At 40.2% G+C, this 12,244-nt stretch overlaps 1 non-coding gene across 1 annotated transcript; it reads right to left on the bottom strand.

Annotated features, from left to right (window-relative positions):
• Nucleotides 1-7,343: 7,343 nt before the first annotated feature.
• Nucleotides 7,344-7,447, bottom strand: LOC130937411 (small nucleolar RNA R71). The gene has a single exon (XR_009068633.1). It is a non-coding gene; the product is annotated as a small nucleolar RNA R71 (small nucleolar RNA).
• Nucleotides 7,448-12,244: the final 4,797 nt, after the last annotated feature.

Here is a 12,244-nt window from a genome sequence, read left to right as displayed (position 1 = left end):
GTAAAAAATGCATGCAATTAACCTACTACTATGCAATCTATCCTATTCTAAAGAAAAAGAAGTTGGTGTTAGGGTAAAGAATTACCTCCGGAAGTCAAGTACTGACCGACCTCCCCACACTTAAGGCTTTGCACCATCCTCGGTGCCATCTGTCAGGAACAAGGGTGGGCTGGTGGCAGTATTTCCACAGTCGGGACCGTCGTGGCTCCCTGTGCTGGTAAAGGAAGTGGAGTCCGGAGTGCCTGGGTCCTCGTCAGGTTTGTGGTATTTCTGTGAGTAGCTCCTTGAGGTATTTGAATCGGCGCTGGTTGCGGCGCTCTCGTAGCTTCGCTTTTTGGTCTTGCCGGTCAACCTCTCTAGTATTTAATGCAGCAGCTGACTAGTAGAAGGTGGAATGTCTGCAGCATGTTCTGTGGACTGGCTGGTAGTGGCTGGTGGTGGCCTGAGATATCTCCCATTAGGGACGTATTAATCATCCCGTGGAAGTATGGCTTTGGTGTCCTCAGCTCTGTAGGAGACTCCGGCTACAAGATCTGAGACCAAGGCGGGAAAAGGTAGGTTGCCCGCAATTTGCACGTGTCCCATGGCATTCCAGATGTGTCTTGGTAGATTTAGAGGCTGGTCTGTGAGGATGCACTATAGTAAAACAGCCATGTCTGCAGTGAAGGAGGACTCATGAGTGCTCAGAAAGACGTAATGGGACATAATCTGTGCCCATACGTGAGCCTCCAAGGTGAGTGTGGAAGCCGATATTCCCTTAGGACGGGAACGATGGTATCCAAAAATCCATCTGCTGCCAGGTTGTGCAATAACTCTAAGAACAGCATCCCAGTCAAATTTGTACAACTGGCGTTTGAGTGCAGCTTCTTGAAATGCGTCCAGTCCTTCTGGAGCAGGGGGAAGATCTAAGGCTTGCTGAATGGACTCTTCTGTAATGGGGACTTGCTTCTGATGGACATAAACAGACTGCAAGGTCGGCAGGTAGAAATTAGAGTAGAGCTCAACTACCCAAGAAAGATTAACCTACCGTGGCTGTTTCTGTAGGAATCCCCAGTGTCTTTGTGCAAGTCGCAGCTCAACAAATTCGGTAATACGAGGCAAAAGGATAAGAAGGTGTTCATTGTTGTAATTCCGAGCTGCCAGAATGGGGAGCATCTGCTCATAGTAGCGATTGGGAAATTGTGCAGTGTCCTTTGCTGGGAAGGCTTTCTCCTTTTCATCGACCTTTATAATCCTTTTAATTCGTTTTGTTGAGGGCTTAACTGCAGTTGAAGATGGCTCTGCCACTAATGCTCTTTTTGTTCCTCTCCTTGCTGTGGATTTGGGAGTAGCTTTCTCCTTGCCTTTCTTGGTGGCCATCCTAAAAGGGAACGAGTAAAGACATGAACATTTCAAGGGTTATAGCAAGGAAAAGAATGGGAAAGGTGGTAATCAATGCACAATAAGGAATAATGATGTTAACACATGGTCATGACTACATGTGAAAAATCAACAACTGAAATATAGCAAGTGCATGTGATGACAGTTAAATGCAAGGTGTTTGTTGGCATGCCGGCAAGGGCATGAGTAGCATAGATCAAGCATTCAATGTCCAAGTTAGATTACCAAGTCTTCCAAACTAACAATATGCTTGTAATAACAATTATATAAAAATTAATAAAATAGAAAAAGGGTTTTGTGAAAAGCAAGCATGTAGATTAGTAGATTAAAATAAATCTAAAAATAGTGCACAATGCCATATAGGCATTTTCACAAACACATAGCATGCATGTTAAATAAGGTATGGAAAGTATTAAATTGAACATGCAAGTAACCCTATAAGAATAATATATAATTGTTAAACAAGTCCTAAACAAACCACAAGCAACATATAAAAATAATGACCCAAATAAATCTCCAACACCAATAGGAGGAAAAAGACAGAAAAAGAAAACATGGATAGGGAAAGTAGAAGAGAAAGAAAAAGAAAACATGAAAATAAGAAGAAGAATGAAAAAGTAGGGAGGGAAGAAGAGAAGAAAAACCTTGATAATGGTGGTGAGAAAAAGGGAGGAGAAGGGAGGAAGAAGGGAGAAGGGGGGAAAGTAGGATTGGGGTAAGAAAAGATAAGATAATCTGGCAGATTTGAATGAGTTGGGCGGCGCAGGCGACGCGGACGTGTGGGTCACGCGGTCACGCAGACAGCCCTTGAATAAGGTGACGCAGACGCGTGACATGATTTGTGCTAGTGGCGCGAGGGCAGCTTCACGCTCGCACAACTCTCTGTGTGAAACATGTTTTGCTAAATTTTAGGGTGACGCGGTCGCGTGGTTGACGCGATCGCGTGGATGGCTAAATTATGAAACCGGCGCGGACGCGTGGGGCACGCGTTCGCGCAGCAGGGCTTGTGCGGCTAGCACAGGTTCAGCCCAGCTCCAGCACAACTCACTGCGATACACCCTTTTACGTCGAATTGCAGAGCCATGCATTTGCATGGTTGACGCAGACGCGTGGAGAGGCTATTTAACAAATGGCGCGATTGCGTCATCCATGCGGTCGTGTGGATCAAATGGTGCCAAGGGCACGCCTCCAGCCACACTCCTGCATAACTTTCTGTTTCTTTTTTTCAAAGTTGCGAAGGCACTATGACGTGAGCGCATCAACGACGCTGGCGCGTCGCATGCCTTAATCCCCTTTTTTTTATATGCAATATGCAATATGTGGATGAGATGCAAAATATAGGCATTAGTACTGAGAAGAGTTATTGACGAAGGAAATTAAGGAGAGGGGAAGGAACGATCATACCATGGTGGGTTGTCTCCCACCTAGCACTTTGCTTTAACGTCCTTAAGTTGGACGCTCCACTAGCTCAGTCTTCTGCTGTGGGCGGATCTTCCAAGAGGAAGATCTTTAGTTCCTAGTTTTTCGCCATCTTTTTGCCATGGAATAACTTCAAGCGATGTCCATTGACTTTAATAAGTTCAGAGCTTGAAGGATGGCTCAAGTGAAAGACTTCGTATGGTTCCACCCTCTCTACTCGATAAGGACCATCCCATCTGGATCTCAGCTTGCCTGGCATGAGCCACATTCTGGAGTTCTAAAGGAAGACTAAGTCCCCAGGTTAGAATTCTCTTTTCTTGATGTTCTTGTCATGCACAACCTTCACTTTCTCTTTATACAGCTTGGAGTTTTCATAAGCTTCTAAGCGAAGGTTCTCTCATTCTTGCAGTTGCAACTTCCGTTTAGCTCCGGCTCTCTCATAGTCCATGTTGCATTCCTTTACCGCCCAGAAGGCCTTGTGTTCTAACTCAACTGGAAGATGACAGGCCTTTCCATAAACTAAGCGGAAAGGACTCATCCCAATCGGTGTCTTGTATGCTGTCCGATATGCCCAAAGCGCATCTTGGAGACTGGCGGTCCAGTCCTTTTTATGAGGCTTGACTATCTTTTGTAGTATGCGCTTTATCTCTCTGTTAGACACCTCTGCTTGCCCATTAATCTGGGGTGATAGCCTGTTGATACTTTATGAATTATCCCATGCCTCTTTAGTAAACCTGTTAGTCTCCTGTTACAAAAGTGAGTGCCTTTATCGCTCACGATTTCTCGTTGTTATCCAAAGCGACAAATAATATGGTTTCTAACAAAGGAAACAATAGTGTTAGTGATGAGCGGATAATTTATATGCTTTTTGGCATTGTTTTTAGGTAGTTTTTAGTAGGATCTATCTACTTTTAGGGATGTTTTTATTAGTTTTTATGCGAAATTCACATTTCTGGACTTTACTATGAGTTTGTGTGTTTTTCTGTGATTTCAGGTATTTTCTGGCTGAAATTGAGGGACCTGAGCAAAAATCTGATAGGAGGCTGAAAAAGGAATACAGATGCTGTTGGATTCTGACCTCCATGCACTCGAAATGGCTTTTTGAGAGCTACAAAACTCCAAATCGCACGCTCTCAATTGCTTTGGAAAGTAGAGATCCAGGGCTTTCCATACATATATAATAGTCCATACTTTATTCGAGTTTAGACAATGCAAACTGGCGTTCAACGCCAGTTCCATGCTGCATTCTGGAATAAAACGCCAGAAACACGTCACAAACCAGAGTTAAACGCCAAAAACACGTTACAACTTGGCATTTAACCCCAAGAGAAGCCTCTTCACGTGTAAAGCTCAAGCTCAGCCCAAGCACACACTAAAGTGGGCCCCGAAAGTGGATTTCTGCACTAAGACTTATTTCTGTAAACCCTAGTAACTAGTTTAGTATAAATAGAACTTTTTACTATTGTACTAATCGTCTCTGAGACCATTTTGTCTTGGTTATTCCGGTTCCCTCTCTAGGGCCGAAGCCAATGAACATTATTTTTACTTATGTATTTTCAATAGTGGAGTTTCTACACACCATAGATTAAGGTGTGGAGCTCTGCTGTTCATCGAGTGTTAATGCAATTACTATTATTCTTCTATTCAATTCAGCTTATTCTTATTCTAAGATATTCGCTGCACTTCAACATGATGAATGTGATGATCCGTGACACTCATCCTCATTCTCACCTATGAACGCGTGCCTGACAACCACTCCCGTTCTACCTTAGATCGAGCGCGTATCTCTTGGATTCCTTAATCAGAATTTTCGTGGTATAAGATAGAATTATTGGCGGCCATTCCTAAGATCCGGAAAGTCTAAATCTTGTCTGTGGTATTCTGAGTAGGATTTGAGATGGGATGACTGTGACGAGCTTCAAAATCGCAAGTGTTGGGCGTAGTGACAGACACAAAAGAATCAATGGATTCTATTCCAACATGATCGAGAACCGACAGATGATCAGTCGTGCTGTGACAGAGCATTTAGACCATTTTCACTGAGAGGATGGGAAGTAGCCATTGACAACGGTGACGCCCTACATACAGCTTGCCATGGAAAGGAGTATGAAGGATTGGATGAAGGCAGTAGGAAAGCAGAGATTCAACAGGAACAAAGCATCTCCACACACTTATCTGAAGTTCCCACCAATGATTTACATAAGTATCTCTATCTTTATTTGATGCTTTATTTATCTTTATATTCGAACACCATTATAACCATTTGAATCCGCCTGACTGAGATTTACAAGATGACCATAGCTTGCTTCATACCAACAATCTCTGTGGGATCGACCCTTACTCACGTAAGGTATTACTTGGACGACCCAGTGCACTTGCTGGTTAGTTGTGCGAAGTTGTGACAAAGTGTGATTCACGTTTGAGAGCTCCATGTCTTTGGCGCCATTGTTGATGATCAGAATTTCGTGCACCAAGTTTTTGGCGCCGTTGCCGGGGATTGTTTGAGTTTGGACAACTAACGGTTCATCTTGTTGCTCAGATTAGGTAATTTTCTTTTCAAAAAGTTTTCAAAAATCTTTCAAAAAAAATTTTTCTCTTTTTTGTTTTTCTAAAGATTATTTTCGAAAAATCCAAAAAAAAATTATGAAATCATAAAATCAAAAATATTTTGTGTTTCTTGTTTGAGTGAGAGTCAAGTTTTAAGTTTGGTGTCAATTGCGTGTTTTTTTTAAACTTGTGCAGTTTTCAAAAAAAAATTCATGCATTGCATTCTTCATGATCTTCAAGTTGTTCTTGACAAGTCTTCTTGTTTGATCTTCATATTTTCTTGTTTTGTGTCTTTTGTTGTTTTTCATATGCATTTCTGCATTCATAATGTCTAAACATGAAAAATCTCTAAGTTTGGTGTCATGCATGTTTTTCTTTTCTTGAAAATTTTTCAAAAATAAGTTCTTGATGTTCATCATGATCTTCAAAGTGTTCTTGGTGTTCATCTTGACATTCATAGTATTCTTGCATGCATCATGTGTTTGATTCATAATTTTCATGTTGTGAGTCATTTTTGTGTTTTTCTCTCTCATCATTAAAATTCAAAAATAAAAAATATCTTTTCCTTGTTTTACTCATAAATTTCGAAATCTTTAGGTTAACTTAGTCAAAAATTTTTAAAATAAGTTGTTTCTTGTTAGTCAAGTCAAGATTTCAATTTTAAAAATCTTATCTTTTCAAAATCTTTTCCAAAAATCAAATCTTTTTCATTTTTCTTTTATATTTTCGAAAATTTTTAAAATTTATTTTCAAAATCTTTTTCTTATCTTTATTTCATAATTTTCAAAAACTTTACTAACAATTAATGTGATTGATTCAAAAATTTGAAGTTTGTTACTTTCTTGTTAAGAAAGGTTCAATCTTTAAATTCTAGAATCATATCTTTTAGTTTCTTGTTAGTCAAGTAATCAATTTTAATTTTAAAAATCAAATATTTTTCAAAATAAATTTCAATCATATCTTTTTCAACCATATTTTCTCAAATCATATCTTTTTCAGAATCAAAAATCTTTTCTAACTTCTTATCTTTTCAAAATCAATTTCAAAATCTTTTTCAACTAACTAATTGACTTTTTGTTTATTTCTTATCTTTTTTAAAACCACCTAACCACTTTTTTTCTCTCTAACTTTCGAAAATTCCTCATTTTTTTTCAAAATTCTTTTAATTAACTAATTGTTTCAAATTTTAGTTTTAATTGTATTTCTTCTCTCAATTTTTGAAAATCACTAACTATTTTTCCAAAATAATATTCAAATTCTCTCTCTCATCTTCTTCTATTTATTTATTCATTTAGTAACTCTTCTCTTTATCAAAAAATTTGAACCATCTCTTCTCCTCTGTGTTCGAATTTTCCTCTTCTCCTTCTTCTATTCTTTTCTTCTTCTACTCACATAAAAGAATCTCTATACTGTGACATAGAGGATTCCTCTTCTTTTTCTATTCTCTTCTTTTTCATATGAGCAGGAGCAAGGACAAGGACATTTTTGTTGAAACAGATCCTGAACCTAAAAGGACTCTGAAGAAAAAGCTAAGAGAAGCTAAAGCACAACATTCCAGAGAAAACCATACAGAGAATCTCAAAAAAGAAAGAGACATGGCCGAGCCCAATAACAATGGTAGAGGCGCAAGGAGGATGCTTAATGATTATACTACACCTACTTCCAATTTTTATGGAAGAAGCATCTCAATCCCTGCCATTGGAGCAAACAATTTTGAGCTGATGCCTCAACTAGTTGCTCTGATGCAACAGAACTGCAAGTTTCATGGACTTCCATCAGAATATCCCTATCAGTTTTTAACTGAGTTCTTGCAGATCTGTGATACTGTTAAGACTAATAGAGTAGATCCTGAAGTCTACAGGCTCATGCTTTTCCCCTTTGCTGTTAGAGACAGGGCTAGAACATGGTTGGACTCACAACCTAAAGATAGCCTGGACTCTTGGGATAAGCTGGTCACGACCTTCTTGGCCAAGTTCTTTCCTCCTCAAAAGCTGAGCAAGCTTAGAGTGGATGTTCAGACCTTCAAGCAAAAAGATGGTGAATCCCTCTATGAAGCTTGGGAAAGATACAAGCAGTTGAACAAAAAGTGTCCTTCTGGCATGTTTTCAGAGTGGACCATTTTAGATATATTCTATGATAGTCTATCTGAGCTTTCTAAGATGTCACTGGACCATTCTGCAGGTGGATCCATTCACCTAAAGAAAACGCCTGCAGAAGCTCAAGAACTCATTGACATGGTTGCAAATAACCAATTTATGTACACCTCTAAGAGAAATCCTGTGAGTAATGGGACGCCTCAGAGGAAGGGAGTTCTTGAAATTGATACTCTGAATGCCATATTGGCTCAGAACAAAATGTTGACTCAGCAAGTCAACATGATTTCTCAGAGTCTGAATGGATGGCAAAATGCATCCAACAGTATTAAAGAGGCATCTTTCGAAGAGGAAGCTTATGATCCTGAGAACCCTACAATGGCAAAGGTGAATTACATGGGTGAACCCTATGGGAACACCTATAATTCCTCATGGAAAAATCATCCAAATTTCTCATGGAAGGATCAATAAAAGCCCCAACAAGGCTTTAATAATGGTGGAAAAAATAGGTTTAGCAATAGCAAGCCTTTTCCATCATCTTCTCAGTAACAGACAGAGAATTCTGAGTAGAGCCCCTCTAGCTTAGCAAACGTAGTCTCTGATCTATCTAAGGCCACCTTAAGTTTCATGAGTGAAACAAGATCCTCCATTAGAAACTTGGAGGCACAAGTGAGTCAGCTGAATAAGAAAATCACTGAAACTCCTCCTAGTACTCTCCCAAGCAATACAGAAGAGAATCCAAAAAGAGAGTGCAAGGCCATTGATATTATCAATATGGCCGAAAACAAAGAGGAAAGGGAGGACGTGAATCCCAATGAGGAAGACCTCATGGGACGTCTTCCAGACAGAAGAGAGTTCCCTATTGGGGACTTAAAGGAATCTGAAGCTCATATAGAGACCATAGAGATTCCATTGAACTTACTTCTGCCATTCATGAGCTCTGAGAACTATTCTTCATTTGAAGAGGATGAAGATGTAACTAAAGAGTAAGTTGCTCAATATCTAGGAGCCATCATGAAGCTGAATGCCAAGTTGTTTGGTAATGAGACTTGGAAAGGTGAACCTTCCTTGCTTATTAGTGAACTAGATACATGGGTTCAGAAAACTCTACCTCAAAAGAAACAAGATCCTGGTAAATTCTTAATATCCTGTACCATAGGCACCATGACCTTTGAGAAGGCTCTGTGTGACCTGGGGTCAGGTATAAATCTTATGCCACTCTCTGTAATGGAGAAGTTGTGGATCTTTGAGGTACAAGCTGCAAGAATCTCATTAGAGATGGCAGACAAGTCAATAAAACAAGCTTATGGATTGGTAGAGGACGTGTTAGTGAAGGTTAAAGGCCTTTACATCCCTGCTGATTTCATAATCTTAAGACACTGGGAAGGATGAGAATGAATCCATCATTCTAGGAAGACCCTTCCTAGCCACAGCAAAAGCTATGATTGATGTTGACAAAGGTGAACTAGTCCTTCAATTGAATGGGGACTACCTTGTGTTTAAAGCTCAAGGTTATCCTTCTGTAAACATGGAGAGGAAACATGAAAAGCTTCTCTCAATACAGAGTCAAACAAAGCCCCCACAATTAAACTCTAAGTTTGGTGTTGGGAGGCCACAACCAGACTCTAAGTTTGGTGTTGAGAAGCCCCCACATTCAAACTCTAAGTTTGGTGTTGGGAAGCCTTTATCATGCTTTGAACATCTGTGAAGCTCCATGAGAGCTCACTGTCAAGCTATTGACATTAAAGAAGCGCTTATTGGGAGGCAACCCAATTTTTAATTATTTTTATTGTTCTTTTATGTTTCATTAGGTTTATGATCATGTGGAGTCACAAAACAATTGCAAAAATTAAAAACAGAATAAAAAACAGTACACCTTGGAGGAAAATCTTACTGGCGTTTAAACGCCAGTCAAGAGCATCTGGCTGGCATTTAACGCCAGAACAGAGCATGAAGCTGGCGTTAAATGCCAAAACCAAGCAGCAGTCTGGCATTTAAATGCCAGGATTGCACCCTGAGGAAAGCTGGCGTTAAACGCCAAAAACAAGCAGCAAAGTGGCATTTAACGCCAGAAACAAGCATAGAGCTAGCGTTTAACGCCAAAAACAGGCAGCAGTCTAGCGTTAAACGCCAAGATTGTATACAGAGGGCGTTTTACACGCCTAAATGGTGCAGGGATGATTAATCCTTGACACCTCAGAATCTGTGGACCTCACAGGATCCCCACCTACCTTCTCCTTCTCTCTCACACCTTTTCGTAACACTTTTCCCCAAAATTCATTCACCAATCACCTCAATCACTCTTCTTCATCACCTCTTCACCACTCACAGCCATACACTCTTCCCCATTAACCCCACCTACCTTCAAATTCAAAATCTCTTTCCCACCCAAACCCACCCTACATGACCGAACCATAAACCCCTCTCCCTCCACCATATAAACCCCTCCACACTTTTTCACTTTCACACAACACTACCCTCTCTTTCCCCTTTGGCCGAAACCTACACCACTCTCCCTTTCCTCCACCTCGTCTTCTTCCTCTTCTATTCTTTCTTCTTTTGCTCGAGGGCGAGCAACATTCTAAGTTTGGTGTGGTAAAAGTATAGCTTTTTTGTTTATCCATAACCATTTATGGCACCTAAGACCGGAGAAGCCTCTAGAAAGAGGAAAGGGAAGACAATTGCTTCCACCTCCGAGTCATGGGAGATGGAGAGATTCATCTCAAAGGTCCATTAGGACCACTTCTATGAAGTTGTGGCCAAGAAGAAGGTGATCCCCGAGGTCCCTTTCATGCTCAAGAAAAATGAGTATCCGAAGATCCGACATGAGATCCAAAGAAGAGGTTGGGAAGTTCTTACCAACCCCATTCAACAAGTCGGAATCTTAATGGTTCAAGAGTCCTATGCCAATGCATAGATCACTAGGAACCATGATCAAAGTATGAACCCGAATCCAAAGAATTATCTTACAATGGTTCGGGGGAAATGCTTAGATTTCAGTCCGGAAAATGTGAGGTTGGCATTCAACTTGCCTATGATGCAAGAAGACACACGCCCCTACACTAGAAAGGTCAACTTTGATCAAAGGTTGGACCAAGTCCTCATGGACATATGTATGGAAAGAGCTCAATGGAAAAGAGACTCAAAAGGCAAGTCGGTTTAATTGAGAAGACTGGACCTTAAGCCTGTAGCTAGAGGATAGTTGGAGTTCATCCAACGCTCCATCATCCCCACTAGCAATCGATCCGAAGTAACTGTGGATCGGGCCATCATGATCTATAGCATCATGATTGGAGAGGAAGTAGAAGTTCATAAAGTCATCTCTCTAGAACTCTACAAAGTAGCCGAAAAGCCCTCCACCTTGGCAAGGCTAGCTTTTCCTCATCTCATTTGCCATCTATGCTACTTAGCTGGAGTTGTCATAAAAGGAGACATCCTCATTGAAGAGGACAAGCCCATCACTAAGAAGAGGATGGAGCAAACAAGAGAGCCCATTCATGGATCTCAAGAGACGCATGAGGAAGCTCATCATCAAGAAATCCCTGAGATGCCTCAAGGGATGCATTTTCCTCCAAACAACTATTGGGAACAACTCAACACTTCTCTAGAAAGATTGAGTCATGACATGAACCAATTAAGGGTGGAACACCAAGAGCACTCCATCATTCTCAATGAGATTAGAGAAGATCAAAGAGCAATGAGGGAGGAGCAACAAAGGCAAGGAAGAGACATAGAGGAGCTCAAGAACACCATTGGTCCTTCAAGGAGAAGGCGCCACTATCACTAAGGTGGACTCATTCCTTAACTTCCTTGTTCTTATCTCTCTGTTTTTCGATTTATGAACTTCATGTTTGTCTATGTTTGTGTCTTTACTACATGATCATTAGTATTTAGTAACTATGTCTTAAGGCTATGAATAATTCCATGAATCCTTCACCTTTCTTAAATGAAAAATGTTTCTAATACAAAAGAACAAGAAGTACATGAGTTTCGAAATTGTCCTTGAAATTAGTTTAATTATATTGATGTGGTGACAATACTTTTTATTTCCGAATGAATGCTTGAATAGTGCATATTTTTTTATCTTGTTGGTTATGAATGTCAAAATTGTTGGCTCTTGAAAGAATGATGAAAAAGAGAAATGTTATTGATAATCTGAAAAATCAAAAAAATTGATTCTTGAAGCAAGAAAAAGTAGTGAAGAACAAAGCTTGTGAAAAAAAAGTGGCAAAAAAAATATAAAAGAAAAAGAAAAAGCAAGCAGAAAAAGCCAATAGCCCTTAAAACCAAAAGGCAAGGGTAAAAAGGAAGACCTAAGAGTCCACTTGAAGTCGACCCCAAAAGGCTTGCAAAGCTACCTTGATTTTTCAAAATAAAGTTGCTAAAAAAGCAACTAGAAATTATCCAGAAGTCAGAACCATATAACTACAAAATAAAAATAGTTTAAAGCCTACCAAGAAACAATCATAGAGGATCAAAGGAGTTCCCAATTGTAGCTTCCCGGGGTGAAGGAGGACGAGTCTGAAGAGGAACCACATCAACCGTCCCATCATCTCGGTTCAGAATCTGGATATCTGGATCAGACTCAGGCTGAGCAACCTTAGCTGCCTCAGCTGCTTGAACTGAAGAGGGTGGCGCAACAGAGGCTTTGGTAGCAGAAACTGGAGGAGGGTCAACTTCATCATCATCAGGGACATCTAGGACTATCTTACCATCTTTTACGATGTTGTCCAAGCTGAAAAGATTAAGGTCAAGATCGGGCATAAGAACTCAAACTTGATCCCTTAGATTCTCATAAGCAGCAT

The sequence above is a fragment of the Arachis stenosperma genome, chromosome 6 (genome assembly GCF_014773155.1).
Source record: "Arachis stenosperma cultivar V10309 chromosome 6, arast.V10309.gnm1.PFL2, whole genome shotgun sequence".
NCBI lineage: Eukaryota > Viridiplantae > Streptophyta > Magnoliopsida > Fabales > Fabaceae > Arachis > Arachis stenosperma.
The sequence above is the reverse complement of the archived record's forward strand: the minus strand, read 5'-3'. Positions and strand labels throughout refer to the sequence as shown.